This window comes from Castor canadensis, chromosome 2 (assembly GCF_047511655.1).
Source record: "Castor canadensis chromosome 2, mCasCan1.hap1v2, whole genome shotgun sequence".
In the NCBI taxonomy this organism is placed as follows: domain Eukaryota; kingdom Metazoa; phylum Chordata; class Mammalia; order Rodentia; family Castoridae; genus Castor; species Castor canadensis.
The window spans coordinates 80,162,036-80,179,937 of NC_133387.1; the positions used below are offsets into that span (position 1 = coordinate 80,162,036).

The window sequence follows — 17,902 nt, forward strand, 5'->3', positions numbered from 1 at the left end:
ATTATTCAATAAGTAAGTTGTGTTATTTTAGTATAACAAAATACAAAACAACTACAAAAATAGATGGATTACAACTAAAAGTACAAACATGTATTAGGTATGTTTTTCTTATTTGATGAAAGCCAGCTATTTTTACACATGTGATTTCCTTTAGCACCATACCAACACTGAAAAATAGGAATCTGAAATCTGATTTTTGGATAAAAATGAGTCTTAGCAATGGGAACTACCTAACCTACCAGGTCAAACAGCGATACCATATAGCCCATCAATCAGGATTCCATATGTCCTGCCTCAGACTCAAGGTTCCCAGTGGTACTTTCTCAGACTGGCCCACCTTCCACTTCCCATTTCCAGCTGTGTTAAACCTTGTTTTCCTTTATGTGTTGACTATTCCTTCTTCAACTTGATCCTTCCTTTTTTTTTTTTTTTTTTGCCATACTCTTCATTCAAATTCTTCACTTTTTTCTCAAAGAAGGTTAGGTTTAAAATAAATCAAAAAAACTTTTCTTGTATATGAGAAAGAATATATTTTTAAAAGGAAAGAAATGAGGAGAGAAGGGAGGTGGGGAAAGAAGAGGAAAGAAAAAAAGAATGGGAAAAGAAGAAGCATTTTTCCAGACATGATAAATAAATGCAAAAATTATCCCATAATGTGACATACTTAAAAATCAAATGATGCAGTAACAATATTTTCCTCTGATGGAGAAACTATATTGAAAGATTGAGTAAAAAGCTGAATTATGCAATATGCAAATTGCACTAAGACCTCAAGTTTCCTGGCAGCTCTTTAAAAATTCTGTGGTTAATTTTTACCAAATATGATGTCTAAAAGTAAAAGTCCTTAGCACATCTCAAAACTCTGATGTAGCAATACTGATCTTGAGTCCTTCAGCAAAATTTAGCCAATCAAATTAGAATGAGAAAAAAATTAGTTAAATAGTATAGTATTTTTAAAAGATAAAATTTATTTTAAATAGAAAATCAATTTTGCAATCTACCTAAATTCATTTCTTTTAGAGAAAAGAGCAACAATGAAAAGTTTACACCCAGGAATCCCTTCAAGCAAATAACCATTGGTGTAAAATGTAGCTATTTTCCAGTGAAATAAAAGTAGAAGTCCACAACCACATAAAACCAGGATTGGTGCCTTAGGCAGCTGTGATCCAGCAGGACCAGAACTCTCAGAAACAAAGGCACAAAGTAGTCACTGGTTGTAATTCTTTGTTGATTAGCCCCTCTCCCCAATCACCTGAGTTGTTCTTCACCTTCCCCAAAAGTGATTGTTGTTCTATACCTGTACCAGAATCAACTGTTTAACAAAACACAGGTTGCCAGGCCACCCCAATGTTTCTAATCCAGAAAGACTGGGGGTGGGTTCAAGAATTTGTATGCTTAACAAAATTGCCAAATGATGTTAATGCTGTGGTTTGGGGAGCACCTTCTGAGAACCACAATCTGAAAACCATTGCAATGAGTTTTTTCCCTGGCTAACTACTTTCCCTGTTTAATCCTACCATCTCCAGGCAAATCCTCCTCCAGTCTATGTATGCACACACACACACACACACACACACACACACACACACACACACACAAGCACACACACATGCACACACACACACACCTCATAGTACTATACCCTAAATCTGTGCTCCATGAACATGGAGAAAGTGGTATTGGGGAGAAAAGTTCTTCATTGGAAAGACAAGGATCATGATGCTGATCTGCAGAGAGAGGGCTGTGCATGTTTACACAGGTGCAAAGAGCTTTGACTACATTGATTAAATTCCCTGGGTTTGCTTCCAATTATACTCAATGGCAATTGCTGTCCAAAACAGAATTTTTTAAAACTTCATCTAGAGAAGCATGAGTCAGTCTTTTTTGGAATGAGTAAATGGGGAAAGAGCAGTGTACTATCCATTTAACATGGGACACAGTCTTTTCTGATTTTGTATGGTTTATTACTTTTTCCATAAAGAACCAATGAACAGAGAGATCCAAGATGGTTGTGAGGGTAGGGAATCAGAATTCCTGAGCTCTGTCACCCCAGAACCCACAATGAGACATGGGAGCTACATTTGGGTAATTCTGGTTGCTTCTAGCCAAAACAATAACCACCAATACATTAGGTACACATAAAATTCAAGGACCGACCCTTAAAACAGCCTTTAATTGCACCTAACAGCCAGAAAAATCCCAGTAAGAGGGTGTGTCTGCTCTGGGAAAAAAGCCCCCTGGCCATTTCTCCTTTTCCTTTTTTTCTTTCAGTAAGCAAAGATAGAGCATTAAGCAGAACCAAACTCTGCAACATCCTGAATTCCTAATCTATGAAAAGCCTTGTTATCCACAGAGCTAAACCCAGATGCAGGAATTGTCAGCCTTGAGAAAAGTGGCACACCATTTCTCCCCACCTGCCAGTTTCAAAGATGCCTACATAAACCTGCAGACCCAACAGGTGACTCCTCTACCCATCCCCCAGGGAACTGATCCAGTGCAGCCCTAGGCAGATTGAACTGGCCCCCAACAAAACTGAAAAGCATAAACAGTGAATTATAATCTAACACTGACAGCAGGGGTGGGATGGAACACTGAACCTGCCTTGGAGAACAGGGGTGGGGCAAGGAGCCAAACCCTCAGTGAACAAAGGCAAGAAAAACAACAAAGGTTTAGAGTGGAAATGGGGTGACAAGCCAATCTCCCAAAGCAAGGCTGTGGTGGAGCACTGAGCTAGTGTCCTAGGACTGAGGGCAGTACTCAAAACTGAATTGCCCCACCTTGCTGGGGGAGGAGCTAACTGGACAGAGTTGCAGGTGTAGGGCAACTCAGCTGCTGCCTGGCAGAAATAACAACAGACCTGACCACCTTACACTAACTGGCAGAGTTACCGCAGGTCCCAGTTGCAACCTGCCCTGTGGACAGAAGGAACCAAATACTGCTTACAAGCCAGTCATCTGGTGAGAACACTTCAGGGCTCCCACTTGCAACTAATGGCCCATAAGACCAAGGAAAGCAGGAAAAAGAAAAGAAAAATACCCTCCAGCCATCTCCACCCCAAGTTGTCTGACAAGAGGGGTGGCACCCTTCCCCACAAAGTCCAGAATACCAGGAGCCAATACCAGGATTGGATGCCAAAGGAATAAGTCCAGAAACTTTACCAGTAAACTGAACTTTTTGTTGTTGCTGTACCTGTTTTATTAACTTTGTCATCACTATTTTCTTATCCCTATTCTTACCCCCTTCACTTTCCCTCCTTATCTTGTGCTGCAATCCATTGTTCTCCCTCTCAACTACTCTTTCTGCCCTTTTCATCTACTCTCTCCCCTGGTCTTCTATCCTCCCCTAACCTGTCACCACACTACCCCTCCCTCCTACATCCTCACCACCCAAAGACTATCTTACTGTACCAACTATACACACCCCCAGTCCCCTGCAATCCCTAACACAAGAACCCTCCACAACAACAGTGGAAATACACCCAAACACACACAAGGGCCACAAAACCCAGCAGCCCTCATACCTCTTCCCCCACCCCTCTTTTCCTTCCTCCCTTTTAGTGCCACCCTTACCAATTACCCAAGTTTCTATCTCTAGCCAAACAACCATTACTCCCCAACTCCCACTGTTTATAGATATTATCACCAAAGGGTTTTATATATAATAGGTAAATAACTGGTTTGGCATTGAAGCTGTGAATTTGATATTGCTAATTTATAACTCTAGGCCAGGGGCAGAAAAAGCACATCAACCTAGCTAAAAACTAAGTGAGTCAAAAAACAACAATTAAATCAAATAAAGAAAACAGGCATCTAAAACCACCAACTAGTCAATCAAGAACATAGTTGCATAGCACCAAGTGGAGTATGGGGAGAAAAAGAAGGGAAGGAAAATACACTCCTCAAAAAATGGAGAATTTAGTGGTAAATGAAGAAAATGGAATCCAGTTCCTGACTCCAACAAAATAATGATAAATGTCACTAATGAGCCCAGTGATGCCCACAAAAAAATCCCTCAAAGAGGAAATGATGGAAGAGGTCACTGAGAAACTCATGGAGAAGACACTAGACATGGTTAACTAAAAATTACAAGATGTACTCAAGAAATTTCAAGATGCCACAAATAAAGAACTTGAGAAGACACAGAAACAAATAAAGGAACTCAGAGAGGACTTCAACAAAGACCAAAGTGATCTGTTTCTTCAAAGGACACAATAAAAAGAGAGATATATGATATAAAGAAGACAACACAAAATTTAAAAGAGGAGTTGAACAAAGATATGGAAAACTTCAGAAAAAAGAATCAAACAAAAATCCTGGAAATAAGTCCCTTTTGTCAAACAAAAAACACAGTGGAATGTCACTCCAGCATCCTAGAGCAAGTGGAAGCTTGAACCTCAGAACTCAAAGACAAAATAGTAATTACAGAAAAAAACAGAAGAACTCTTAGTCAAACACAAGAGCTATGAAAGGAATATGCAAGAACTCAGTGACTCCATCAATAGACCAAACCTGAGAATCATGACCACTGAAGGAAAAGAGGTGCAAGGCAAAGGGATGCATAATGTATTCAATAAAATAAGAACAGAAAATTTCCCAAACCTCAAGAAAGATGTGGCCATTCAGGTACAGTAAGCCAACAGGACACCAAATAGACTTGACCAAAATAGAACCTCTCCACAGCATATTATCATTAAAACACCCAGCACTGAGAACAGAGAGAGAATATTGAAGGCTATAAGAGAGAAAAAACAAATAACATAACCCAAACACTCCTAGACAGTCTAAACAGCTTCAGCAAGTAGCAAGATACAAAATCAAATTACAAAAATCAGTAGCCTTTCTATACACCAACAATGAACAGATTGAGAAAGAATATAGGAAAGCAGTTCTATTTACAATAGGCCCAAAAAATATCAATATCTAGGAATAAACTTAACAAAAGATGTTAGGAAGAACTACAAACTATTGAAGAAACAGATCAAGGAAGACTACAGAAGGTGGAAAGATCTCCCATGCTCATGGATTGGCAGAATTGACATAGTATAAATGGCTATACTACCAAAAGCAATCTACATGTATAATGCAATTCCCATCAAAACCCCAATGATATTCATCACAAAGATTGAAAAATCTACCTTAAAGTTCATTTAGAAACACAAAAGACTGAGAATAGCCAAGGCAATACTGAGCAAAAAGAGCAATGCTGAAGGTATCTCAATACCCAACTTCAAACTATATTACAGACCTATAGCAATGAAAACAGAATGGTACTGGCACAAAAACAGATATAAAAAACTAAAAGTAGATCTGCTACATGATCCAGCAATACCACTCCCAGGGATATACCTAAAGGAATGTTACTCAGATTACTACAAAGGCACCTGCACACCCATGTTTATTGCAGCACTATTCACAATAGCTAAGCTATGGAGACAGCCAAGATGCCCCACTACAGACAAATGAATTAAGAAGGGAGATTCCAAGATGGCAGCTAGAGGGAGGAAGCAGAAAGCGAGGCTCCTATAGTGAAATCTTGGAGACACACTGGAGACATACTTTGCAGGCATAATCACTGAGAAGAGGCATAACTTTGACCCCTCCACACCTCCAGCCAGCGCAGAAAATCTCCACTTCATATTAAACAGAGAAACCAGGAGGGCCACTGGGCCGCCAGTGGCTGGCGCCCAGTCGGCTTGGGAAGATGCGGACCAGGTGAGCTTTGCGGTACACGGTACTCCCACAGACAAGCCTGGGCCAGAGCAGCATAGCCCCCTAGACAGACCAACCTCCACCCGGGGAAAAAAGAGAAACTGAGTAATAAGCAATAAGAGCAATAAAGACACACGGTAAAGAGGGTGGGGCGCACTGAGCACCGAAAACTGGGGGAAGGGAATCCTTCCCGGGACTGTAAATAAACAAGCCGGGCCGGCAGGAGAGGCTCCAGCGGGAGCAGGGCGTGCGCCCAGCAACCAGGAGGGGGAAAGCTGGTGAGAGTGGCGGAGGGAGGAAAACTCCACAGGAGAGCAGGGAAGACCCACTTCCCATGTGAACTGTAAATAAACATGGCGGCTGGCAGTAGCAGCAGCACCGCCCAGTAATCAGGAGCAGGAAAGCTTGTGAAAGTGGTGGTGGGAGGAAAACTACACAGGAGAGGGGGAAGACCCACCTCCCACATGAACTGTAAATAAACACGCAGGCCTGACAACGTGGGTGCAGTGTCACCTTTCCCAGTGCTTGGAAAGGGGAAAGCTTGTAGCAGAGGCTCCCGCACAGGAGAACTCTGAGTAAACAAAGCCTTCGAAGCCAGGTGAGTGCTAAGCTCACCCCTGAGATCTGCATAAATAACGCCTCCAGCAACAGCAGGCTGACAGCAGCAGGCAGGAAAGCCACAGCTGCAGATCCCACTCTCAGAACTGTCTCCAGACTCTTTTTTTTTCTTTGTCTCCCTACCTTTGATGAGAGAACAACCAAATTACACCTGCATGCTGAAAAACTTACTGAAACTGTATTGCATTTGAACTTGGGACACTTGGTGGGGTTTTGTGTGTGTGTGTGTGTGTAGTTTTGTTCTACTTTATGCATCCCCTTTGATGAGACAACTACAGAACAACATCTGAGGCACCATCTCCAGGACTGGAGACTGAGACAGACACCCAAATTATTAAGACTGAAACTTCATTGCATTTGAAACTGGAGGTTTTTTGGTTTCTTGGTTTTTTGGTTTTTTTTAATTTTCTATTTTTTCATTTTATTTTAATACATTTTTATATAGAGATTTTTCTTTCATTTACTTATTTTTTATTTTTATTCTTATCTTTATTTTTTATTTTTGATTTTGAATCCTCTCTCTGTCTCTCTAATGTCTGTTCAGCTTACTGTCGATTAGTACACTAAAGCTCCCTGTTTATACCTTTGAAACCTTCTTGTCTGATACCTTGTTCTGTTTTATCCTTCCAGTCTGTGTATTTGTTTTTCCCATTTCTTTAACTTCTACTTTCCATCTCAGCTCACCCTTCCATTCTAAATATTACCATTGTTATTATTACAAGCTAGAAAATACTTTTATGCACACAGTACAGGGACAGTAGCAACACCAAAGACAATGATGGGAAGACAGAAAAAAACAGGGAAACCAGTTTCCCCACAGCAAAAAATTAGTACAGGAACCAGAGGGGAATGAAGAAAACAGGTACTCAGATCCAGACTCCAACAAAATGAAGATAAACTATGCCAAAGGACCCAATGAAGCCCACAAGAATAATTTAAAAGAAGACATATAACAGGTACTCAATGAGAATTTTATAGAGATGATACTGGATAGGGTCAACCAAAATGTACAGGAGACACTCAAGAAATTCCAAGACAACAAAAATAGAGAATTTGAAAAAGCAAAAGAAGAAATAAAGGAAACCATAGAAGCACTGTATAAACACCAAAGTGAAAGAGAGAACATGATGAATAAATGGATAAATGAACTCAGGACAAAAATAGACAACATTAAAGAGGAAACGACCCAGGATATGGAAAACCTCAGAAAAAAGAACGAAACAGAACTGCAAAACAAAATGGAAGGCCAATCCAGCAGAATAGAACAAACAGAAGACTGAATCTCAGAACTTGAAGATGAAATGGTAATTAAAGGAAAAAACGAAGAACTATTAATTAAATAACTCAAGACCTGTGAAAAGAAAATGCAAGAACTCACCGACTCCATCAAAAGACCAAACTTGAGAATCATGGGCATTGAAGAAGGAGAAGAGGTGCAAGCGAAGGGAGTGCGTAATCTATTCAACAAAATAACAACGGAAAATTTCCCAAATCTAGAGAAAGATATTCCCATACAGATGCAAGAGGCCTCCAGGACACCAAACAGACCAGATCAAAATAGAACTACCCCACGACATATCATCATTAAAACAACAAGTTCAGAAACTACGGAAAGAATATTGAAGGCTGTAAGAGAGAAAAAACAAGTAACATACAAAGGTAAACCCATCAAAATCACAGCAGACTTCTCAACAGAAACATTAAAAGCAAGAAGAGCTTGGGGTGAGATCTTCCGGGCACTGAATGAAAATAACTTCAACCCCAGGATACTCTACCCAGCAAAACTATCATTCAAAATAGAAGGAGCAATAAAAGTCTTCCATGATAAGCAGAAACTAAAACAATATATGACCACAAAGCCAACACTACAAAAGATTCTGCAAGGGATTCTGCACACAGAAAGTGAAACCCAACTTAACCATGAAAAGACAGGCAGCACCAAACCACAGGAAAAGAAAAAGCAAGACAGTAGAGAGTAACTTCAACTTAGGTACACACAATCAAACCTTCAAACAACTAAGACAACTAAATGACAGGAATCACCACATACCTATCAGTACTAATGCTTAATGTTAACGGACTTAATTTACCCATCAAAAGGCACTGCTTGATGAAATGGATTAAAAGGGATGATACAACAATTTGTTGCTTACAGGAGACCCATCTCACTGACAGAAATAAGCATAGGTTTAGGATGAAAGGCTGGAAGAAGATTTACCAAGTCAATAGCCCCCGAAAACAGGCAGGAATAGCAATACTTATCTCTGACAAAGTAGACTTCAAACCTGCATTGATCAAATGAGATAAAGAAGGACATTCCATACTAATAAAAGGGGAAATAGACCAAAGGAAATAATAATCATCAACCTGTATGCACCCAATGTCAACACACCCAATTTCATTAAACATACCCTGAAAGACCTAAAAGCATATATTAATGCCAACACAGTGGTTGTGGGAGACTTTAACACCCCATTGTCATCAATAGATAGGTCATCCAAACAAAAAAATCAATAAAGAAATCCTAGACCTAAAATATGCAATAGATCAAATGGACCTAGTTGATGTCTACAGAACATTTCATCCATCTTCTACACAATATACATTCTTCTCAGCAGCCCATGGAACCTTCTCCAAAATAGATCATATCCTAGGGCACAAAGCAAGCCTCAGCAAATATAAGAAAATAGAAATTATACTATGCATACTATCTGATCACAATGCAGTAAAAGTAGAACTCAACAACAAAAGTAAAGACAAAAAACATGCAAACAGCTGGAAACTAAATAACTCATTACTTAATGAAGAATGGATCATCGATGAAATAAAAGAGGAAATTAAAAAGTTCCTGGAAGTCAATGAAAATGAAAACACAACCTACCGGAACCTATGGGACACAGCTAAGGCAGTCCTGAGAGGAAAGTTTATAGCCATGAATGCATATATTAAAAAGACTGAAAGATCCCAAATCAATGACCTAATGATACATCTCAAACTCCTAGAAAAACAAGAACAAGCAAATCCCAAAACAAATAGGAGAGAAATAATAAAAATAAGAGCTGAAATCAACGAAATAGAAACCAAAAAAACCATACAAAGAATTAATGAAACAAAAAGTTGTTTCTTTGAAAAAATAAACAAGATCGATAGACCCCTGGCAAACCTGACTAAAATGAGGAGAGAAAAAACCCAAATTAGTAGAATTAGGAATGCAAAAGGAGAGATAACAACAAGCACCATGGAAGTCCAGGAAATCATAAGAGACTACTTTGAGAACCTATATTCAAATAAATTTGAAAATCTTAAAGAAATGGACAGATTTCTAGATACATATGATCATCCAAAACTGAACCAAGAGGAAATTAATCACATGAATAGATCTATAACACAAAATGAAATTGAAGCAGCAATCAAGAGTCTCCCTACAAATAAAAGTCCAGGACCTGATGGATTCTCTGCTGAATTCTATCAGACCTTTAAAGAAGAATTGATACCAACCCTCCTTAAACTGTTCCACAAAATAGAAAGGGAAGGAAAACTGCCAAACACCTTTTATGAAGCCAGTATTACACTTATCCCAAAACCAGGCAAAGACACCTCCAAAAAGGAGAACTATAGGCCAATCTCCTTAATGAACATTGACGCAAAAATCCTTAACAAAATAGTGGCAAACCAAATTCAACAACACATCAAAAAGATTATTCACCATGACCAAGTAGGCTTCATCCCAGGGATGCAGGGGTGGTTCAACATATGAAAATCAGTAAACATAATAAACCACATTAACAGAAGCAAAGACAAAAAACCACTTGATTATCTCAATAGATGCAGAAAAAGCCTTTGATAAGATCCAACACCATTTCATGATAAAAGCTCTAAGAAAACTAGGAATAGAAGGAAAGTACCTCAACATTATAAAAGCTATATATGACAAACCTATAGCCCGCATTATACTTAATGGAGAAAAACTGAAACCATTCCCTCTAAAATCAGGAACCAGACAGGGATGCCCACTATCTCCACTCCTATTCAACATAGTACTGGAATTCCTAGCCAGAGCAATTAGGCAAGAAGAAGGAATAAAAGGAATACAAATAGGTAAAGAAACTGTCAAAATATCCCTATTTGCAGACAACATGATCCTATACCTTAAAGATCCAAAAAACTCTACTCAGAAGCCTCTAGACATCATCAATAGCTATAGCAAGGTAGCAGGATATAAAATCAACATAGAAAAATCATTAGCGTTTCTATACACTAATAATGAACAAACTGAAGAAGAATGTATGAAAACAATTCCATTTACAATAGCCTCAAAAAAAAATCAAATACGTAGGTGTAAACCTAACAAAAGATGTGAATGACCTCTACAAGGAAAACTATACACTTCTGAAGAAAGAGATTGAGGAAGACTATCAAAAGTGGAGAATCTCCCATGCTCATGGATTGGTAGAATCAACATAGTAAAAATGTCGATACTTCCAAAAGTAATCTACATGTTTAATGCAATTCTCATCAAAATTCCAATGACATTCATTAAAGAGATTGAAAAATCTACTGTTAAATTTATATGGAAACACAGGAAGCCACGAATAGCCAAGGCAATACTCAGTCAAAAGAACAATGCAGGAGGTATCACAATACCTGACTTCAAACTATATTACAAAGCAATAACAATAAAAACAGCATGGTACTGGCACAAAAACAGACATGAAGACAAGTGGAACAGAATAGAGGACCCAGATATGAAGCCACACAACTGTAACGAACTTGTCTTTGACAAAGGAGCTAAAAATATACGATGGAGATATAGCAGCCTCTGCAACAAAAACTGCTGGGAAAACTGGTTAGGAGTCTGCAAAAAGCTGAAACTAGATCCATGTATATCACCCTATACCAAGATTAACTCAAAATGGATCAAGGATCTTAATATCACACCACAAACTCTAAAGTTGATACAGGAAAGAGTAGGAAATACTCTGGAGTTAGTAGGTATAGGTAAGAACTTTCTCAACGAAACCCCAGCAGCACAGCAACTAAGAGATAGCATAGATAGATGGGACTTCATAAAACTAAAAAGCTTCTGTTCATCAAAAGAAATGGTCTCTAAACTGCAGAGAACACCCACAGAGTGGGAGAAAATATTTGCCAGCTATACATCAGACAAAGGACTGACAACCAGAATATATAGGGAACTTAAAAAACTAAATTCTCTGAAAACTAATGAACCAATAAAGAAATGGGCAGGTGAACTAAACAGAACTTTCTCAAAAAAAACACATGAAAAAATGCTCACCATCTCTAGCAATAAAGGAAATGCAAATTAAAACCACACTAAGATTCCACCTCACCCCTGCTAGAATAGCCATCATCAGCAACACCACCAACAACAGGTGTTGGTGAGGATGCGGGGAAAAAGGAACCCTCTTACACTGCTAGTGGGAATGTAAACTAGTACAACAACTCTGGAAAAAAATGTGGAGGCTACTTAAAAAGCTAGACATTGATCTACCATTTGATCCAGCAATACCACTCTTGGGGATATACCCAAAAGACTGTGACACAGGTTACTCCAGAGGCCCCTGCACACCCATGCTTATTGTGGCACTATTCACAATAGCCAAGTTATGGAAACAGCCAAGATGCCCCACCACTGACGAATGGATTAAGAAAATGTGGTATCTATACACAATGGAATTTTATACAGCCATGAAGAAGAACGAAATGTTATCACTCGCTGGTTAATGAATGAAATTGGGGAACATCATTCTGAGTGAAGTTAGCCTGGCCCTAAAGACCAAAAATCATATGTTCTCCCTCATATGTGGACATTAGATCAAGGGCAAACACAACAATGGGATTGGACTTTGAGCACATTATAAAAGTGAGAGCACACAAGGGAGGAGTGAGGATAGGTAAGACACCTAAAAAATTAGTTAGCATTTGTTGCCCTTAACGCAGAGAAACTAAAGCAGATACCTTAAAAGCAACTGAGGCCAACAGGAAAAGGGGACCAGGAACTAGAGAAAAGGTGAGATCAAAAAGAATTAACCTAGAAGGTAACACACACACATAGGAAATTAATGTGAGTCAACTCCCTGTTTAGCTCTCCTTATCTCAACCAGCAAAAACCCTTGTTCTTTCCTATTATGGTTTATACTCTCTCTACAACAAAATTAGAAATAAGGGCAAAATAATTTCTGCTGGGTATTGAGGGGGTGGGGGGGAGACGGAGGGGGCGGAGTGGGTGGTAAGGGAGGGGGTGGGGGCAAGGGGGAGAAATGACCCAAGCCTTGGATGCACCTATGAATAATAAAATAAAATAAAATAAATGAATTAAGAAAATGTGGTATTTATACACAATGGAATTTTATTCAGCTACAAAGAATGAACTTGTCATTAGCAGGAAAATGGATGGAACTGTAGAACATCATCTGAAGCTAAGTGTCAGGCTCAGAAGGCCAAAAATAGCATGCTCTCCCTCATATGTGGATTACAAACCTGAAACAAATGCAGTAATATTATTGGACATGGGTCACACACTAAGGGGAGAATGCACACAAGGGGGATTGGGCAAGGGAAAGAAACCAAAAACTTGAATGTGGTTGATGTGCTCACTGTATAGGAGGGAATAGCAATCTTAAACGGGAAGAGGCCACTATGGGTAGGGGACTAGGAGGTAGTGAATAGGTCTGGTAGAGGTGAACCATTTTGGGTTGCAATACACATGTACATGGAAACAACACAAGGAATCTCCTTGTATAGCTGTCTTCACCTCAAGCTAGCAAAAACACTATGTATTCCTTTTTATCTCATGTTTTTTCTTCAACAAAATTGGAGAACAAAACGATGGAACAGGTTCTTCCTAGAGGCAAGGGCAGGGGAGTGTGTGCAGGGTGGGGGGGAAGGAAGGTGCTCCAAATAATGTATAAAAAAGTAAGTAAATGTAAAAATGATAAAGTAAAATTAAAAAAAAACAAAGATCTGTTGAACAAAGTTTTACCCTTTATTTCTTTGACTGTTTAAACTGGTCCTTAAGGAACTGGGAAAACTTACCAAATACAAAATTTAACAAAAGTGCACAGATTTTTTTTTTTTTGCAGGGTGGAGGGAAGTGGGTAGGAATATAATTGGAACGAACAAACCAATTAAAATAATTAGCTTTAAAAAATATGTGGATGCGCCCATTTAAAGATTCTTATTTTTCTGGTGCTGAGGACAGAACAGGACATTGCATGTGCTGAGCAAGTGCTCTACCACTAAGCTATACCCTCAGCCTCTTTGAAGTGTTTGTAGTGGTCTTTGTGCAGGGGAAATCATTGTTGTTAGCCATAAACAGGTTCAAGGTATTTTCCAATTCATCTTTGAGTCTCTAAAACCTCTATGATTTCCATTACCTCTTTCCATAACCTGTACAAAATTTAACTCTTGACCCATATGGCATTAAAAAATGTCTATGTGGCTGCAACTCTTGCAGATGATAGCCAGTACTAAAATGCCCTGGTAGATGTGGCCTTACTGGATGTTATCCCTAAAACAACTTCTGATGGGCTAGTGATGCTCTTTAAGTTGTAATTTATATACCCTCACACAAATTACTAAGTAGTTTGAGTGTTTGTGATTTCTGATCATTTTAACCAAATATCTTAAAGACCTGATAGCCTGACGTGGCAAATTTCAGCAGTCACTTTTCCAAGAAAAATGACTGCGGACGATTCTCCAGGGAAAAGAGTTGGAAGACTGGTGCATTTGGCAGTATTAATAATGCACAATAATTCTATGATGCTTCTAATGCTGGTAATTCAAAACATTTCATCAATACATCATCTTGTTAATGTCATATCAAGATGTCTGTCACTTATTTATATTTTATTACCCTTCCATCACCGGAAGAACCAAAGTTCAGGAAAATTATAATAGTCATGCAACATACTATCATAACAGTGAGCACAAATTAGGATAGAGAAATAGTAGGTCAGAATCTGTTGTATGTCCAATTTGATGATGTAACCGTTGAGCATCTCCAGAAGTATTAGTCTGGAAGGAAAAGTATAAAGAACTCTGAGCACATACAAAAAAATAAAATCTCAAGCTTAGAAACAAATATATATTAATCATAAGAGCTGATAAATTTTGAGAGTTCTCTACTCTTGGTGCCATACATGTATATTCTCATTCACTACTTGCAACAATCTTTTCTTTTGGCAACACTGGGGTTTGCAGGTGCTCTTACTGTTTAAGCCACCCTGCCAGCCGAATGATTCCTATTTTTAAAGATAAGAGAAGTAGAGGCTAAGGGATTTTATGTATCCAAGAATATAAAGCTATTAAGTAGCAAAGCCAATGTTTAAACTACAGGATATTGGATCCTAGAAAACAAGTGCATGAAGTCTATACTATGCTTCCTACCTATGGATCAGACATGCTCTTCCAAAGGAAGTACAATTTGAAACTGTGCCCTGGGTATCTTTCTAGAGACTTTCCTCAATTTTGGTCCCAGAAGATATTTTCAAAGTTCAGCAGAACCTGAATCATGGGGATGTGACCTATAGTATTGCACAGGACTTCACTCTCACAAGAGCCCCATGTTTGGTTCAATGATACACTAAAATATTAAATATATTTTGGAAAAGGCATCTTAAGTGAAGTTATCAGGTTCAGAAAGCCAAAAGCTGCGTGTTCTCCTTCATATGTAGAATATAGACCTAACACAAATGCAGCAATATTATGAAACACTGGTCACACTAAGGAGAGGTCACACAAAGGAGGGGTAAAGTAAAAGAAGGAAACTAAGAACATAAATATGGTCAATATACTCTTAAAGAGGAATGAATATAGAAATCTTAAACTGGTTAAAACTACCATAAGAAAGGGACTAAGGTAGAATGAAGAAAAATAGAGGAGATGAGCTAAGTGGAGTTATAATACATATATACATGAAATATCACAAGGAAACTCCTTGTCTTTCCTTTATCTAAATAAGCAAAAATGTCACATTTTTCTTTTTATCATCTATCTTTTTTCTTCTATAAAATCAGAGAACAGGAGGATGGAACAGGTCCTTTGGGGGTAGGGAGTTGGTATCAGTGGAAGGGTGGAAGTGGTAGAGAAAGTGTTAGGAAGATGAAGATGATGGAAAAAGTGCATACACATGTATATAAATGCAAAAAATAATACTCGTTGAAACGATTGCAGGAATGGGGGGAGGGGGGACGAAGGAGAGCTGTGGAGAGGGTAAATTCAAGTATGATATATTTAATACTTTGTAAGAACATTTGTAAATGCCACAATGTCCTCCCACTCAGCACAACAATAAAGGGAAAAAAGATAAAACAGAGAGATCTGTATTAGTAAATGTTTTGCTGCTGTGACAAAATACCTGAGAAAAACATTTCAAAGGAGGAAAGATATATTTTACTTCACACTTACAGAAGTTTTAGTCCATGGCCAGCAGACACCTTGCTTTTAAGCACATCCCATCAGAAGCATCATGGTGAAAGGCTATGGTGGAGGAAAGCTGCTCACCTCAGGGCAGTCAGGAATCAGATTGAGAGAAGCTTCTGCGGAGCAGACATACCTTTCAAAGACACATCCACAGTGAGCTACTTCCTCCAGATAGGCCTCATTCACCTCTTAATAGTTATTTAGCTATGAATTCATCAGTGGGTTATCCATTGGTAAAATTGGAACTTTCATGATCTAGTCACCTCAGTCTATCATCTGGCAACCAAGGCTTTAACACACGAGCCTTTGGGAGGACACTTCACAGTCAAACCACAACAGGACCCCTTCTTTTCATTTCATACCAGGCAGTGCAATTCTACAGTTATCCTTGTTCACAGGGTTGACAACCTTCAGACCCAGAGAAATGGCTGAAATTATAGTTGGCCTTGTAAAAAGAATAAAAAGGAGTATTTTGGATGAAGAATATTTTACAGAAGATAAAACCAAACTTAGAGAAGTTAATCAAATTGTTCAAAGTTCAAGTTTACCATTGCAGGGTAGGAATAAAACCATCATTGCCTGACTCTGACTCTGAAGTCTATAAAAAAGGAGGGTGTAGGAATAGATCTAGCCAGTTTCATGAACTCTGTAAGTGTCTAAAATGAGATTCACCTCAACTCTGGAGCTCTATCATGGCAAAAGAAATACTAGCCTACAGTTTAAAACTTCAAAACAAAAATATTCTTTAAAAGTTTAATTCTAGCATTCCATGAGAGTAAATCACAGCAATCTCCAGCTTTATGTTCCCTTCCCACCACACTTTCTACCACACAAAGATTCTTGGGATTTGATGTATATGTAGTTAAAGCCAGGGAGAATCAAGTCCACTGTCAAGGTCAGTCCTGCTTGGGTTGATCCTAACTCATGCTTACAGCATCTTGACTTTCTCTCACAGAGCAGAACTATATATCGACATTTGAAAAAATGGAGGTGTCAGGGATGCAACTCAGTGATAGAGTACTTGCCTAGCATTATCAAAGTCCTGGGTTTGATCCCCAGCAGTAAAACAACAACAACAACAAAAAATGGGTAAGGAACCTTTGAAAGTTTGGAGAGAAGTACATGAAGATAGATGTTTTTGAGAGAGTACTATAAACTTCTGAAAATTACTCATTGCAAATCAGCAATCTTTTAATTTAACCTAAGTATATAATTATCAATAGATGTTTATCTTTCATTTGAGTTCTTTTCAGTATGTTCATTTTACATATGGGTGCACGTTCATATACACTCACATACCCTTGGTTTAAAAAGCATTTGCAAACTCTTAAAAATATTGAAATAGCACAAGTTTAAACAAGTGAGTGTGCATTGTTCCTCAGTAAGAAGTTCAAAGAGAAAAACAAGTAAATGAATAAATTAGTGTGACATTTGCAGGAAGTTGGTAGAAAGATCAAAATAAAAATAATTTCACAAACATTATGCTCTAAGTTCCAGTATACTTACTAGCAATGAACCGCAAATTTCTAAAACTGACCACAGTTAGGAAAACAAACTTCCCAGTGACCATGTGTTACAAATAAACCACTTAGCAGAAACACTGAATTACCAGGAATGAAGATGAGTGAAGAGGAGAGAGCAACTATTGAGAATAACACCGTCAGCCCCATCCTTTACAGTAGGTTCAACAGTAAATCCCTTTCATGGAACTCTTTGTGTGTTGATGTCATCTTACCCAAGGGCAATTCTGTCAACCACATGGGAACAGTGGATCCAGCTAAATAGCTAACCACCTCGCTATTTTGATATAATTGTACACTTCAGATAAATACCAAAAGGGGAGAAAGTCCACCTACCAGACTTAGCTCCTCTCAGCTGAATTTCTGTTTCTACTGTTAAAGCTTACTGACTTAGACATCCCAACCCTGGGATCCACAGCAGTTCTTTCTCTTAAAGACCCAAACAATCATCTAAATAAAAGATGGAAGTCACATTCTCTTATGCAAATTAAGATGAGGAGTTAAAAAAATAGGCCTGATCAGAAGGCTATTCTACTTCTGTGTATTTTGCTGTGATATGCGCTACAGTTCTTCTAAGCCATAAACCAAGAGTTTTAGTACTTTCTTCATGGA

At 38.5% G+C, this 17,902-nt stretch overlaps 1 protein-coding gene across 11 annotated transcripts in view; it reads right to left on the bottom strand.

The window, feature by feature from the left end:
* Macc1 (MET transcriptional regulator MACC1) overlaps positions 1-17,902 on the bottom strand; it is a 219,988-nt gene that overhangs the window by 122,514 nt on the left and 79,572 nt on the right. The window contains exon 2 of one of the 11 annotated variants that reach the window (XM_074065133.1): positions 15,756-15,886. The exons of 9 other annotated variants lie outside the window; for them this stretch is intronic. The gene's annotated coding sequence lies outside the window, so the exon portion shown is untranslated. Of the gene's footprint in view, positions 1-15,755; positions 15,904-17,902 lie in introns of all 11 variants that reach the window. One more of the 11 variants, XM_074065132.1, reaches the window with a different exon arrangement.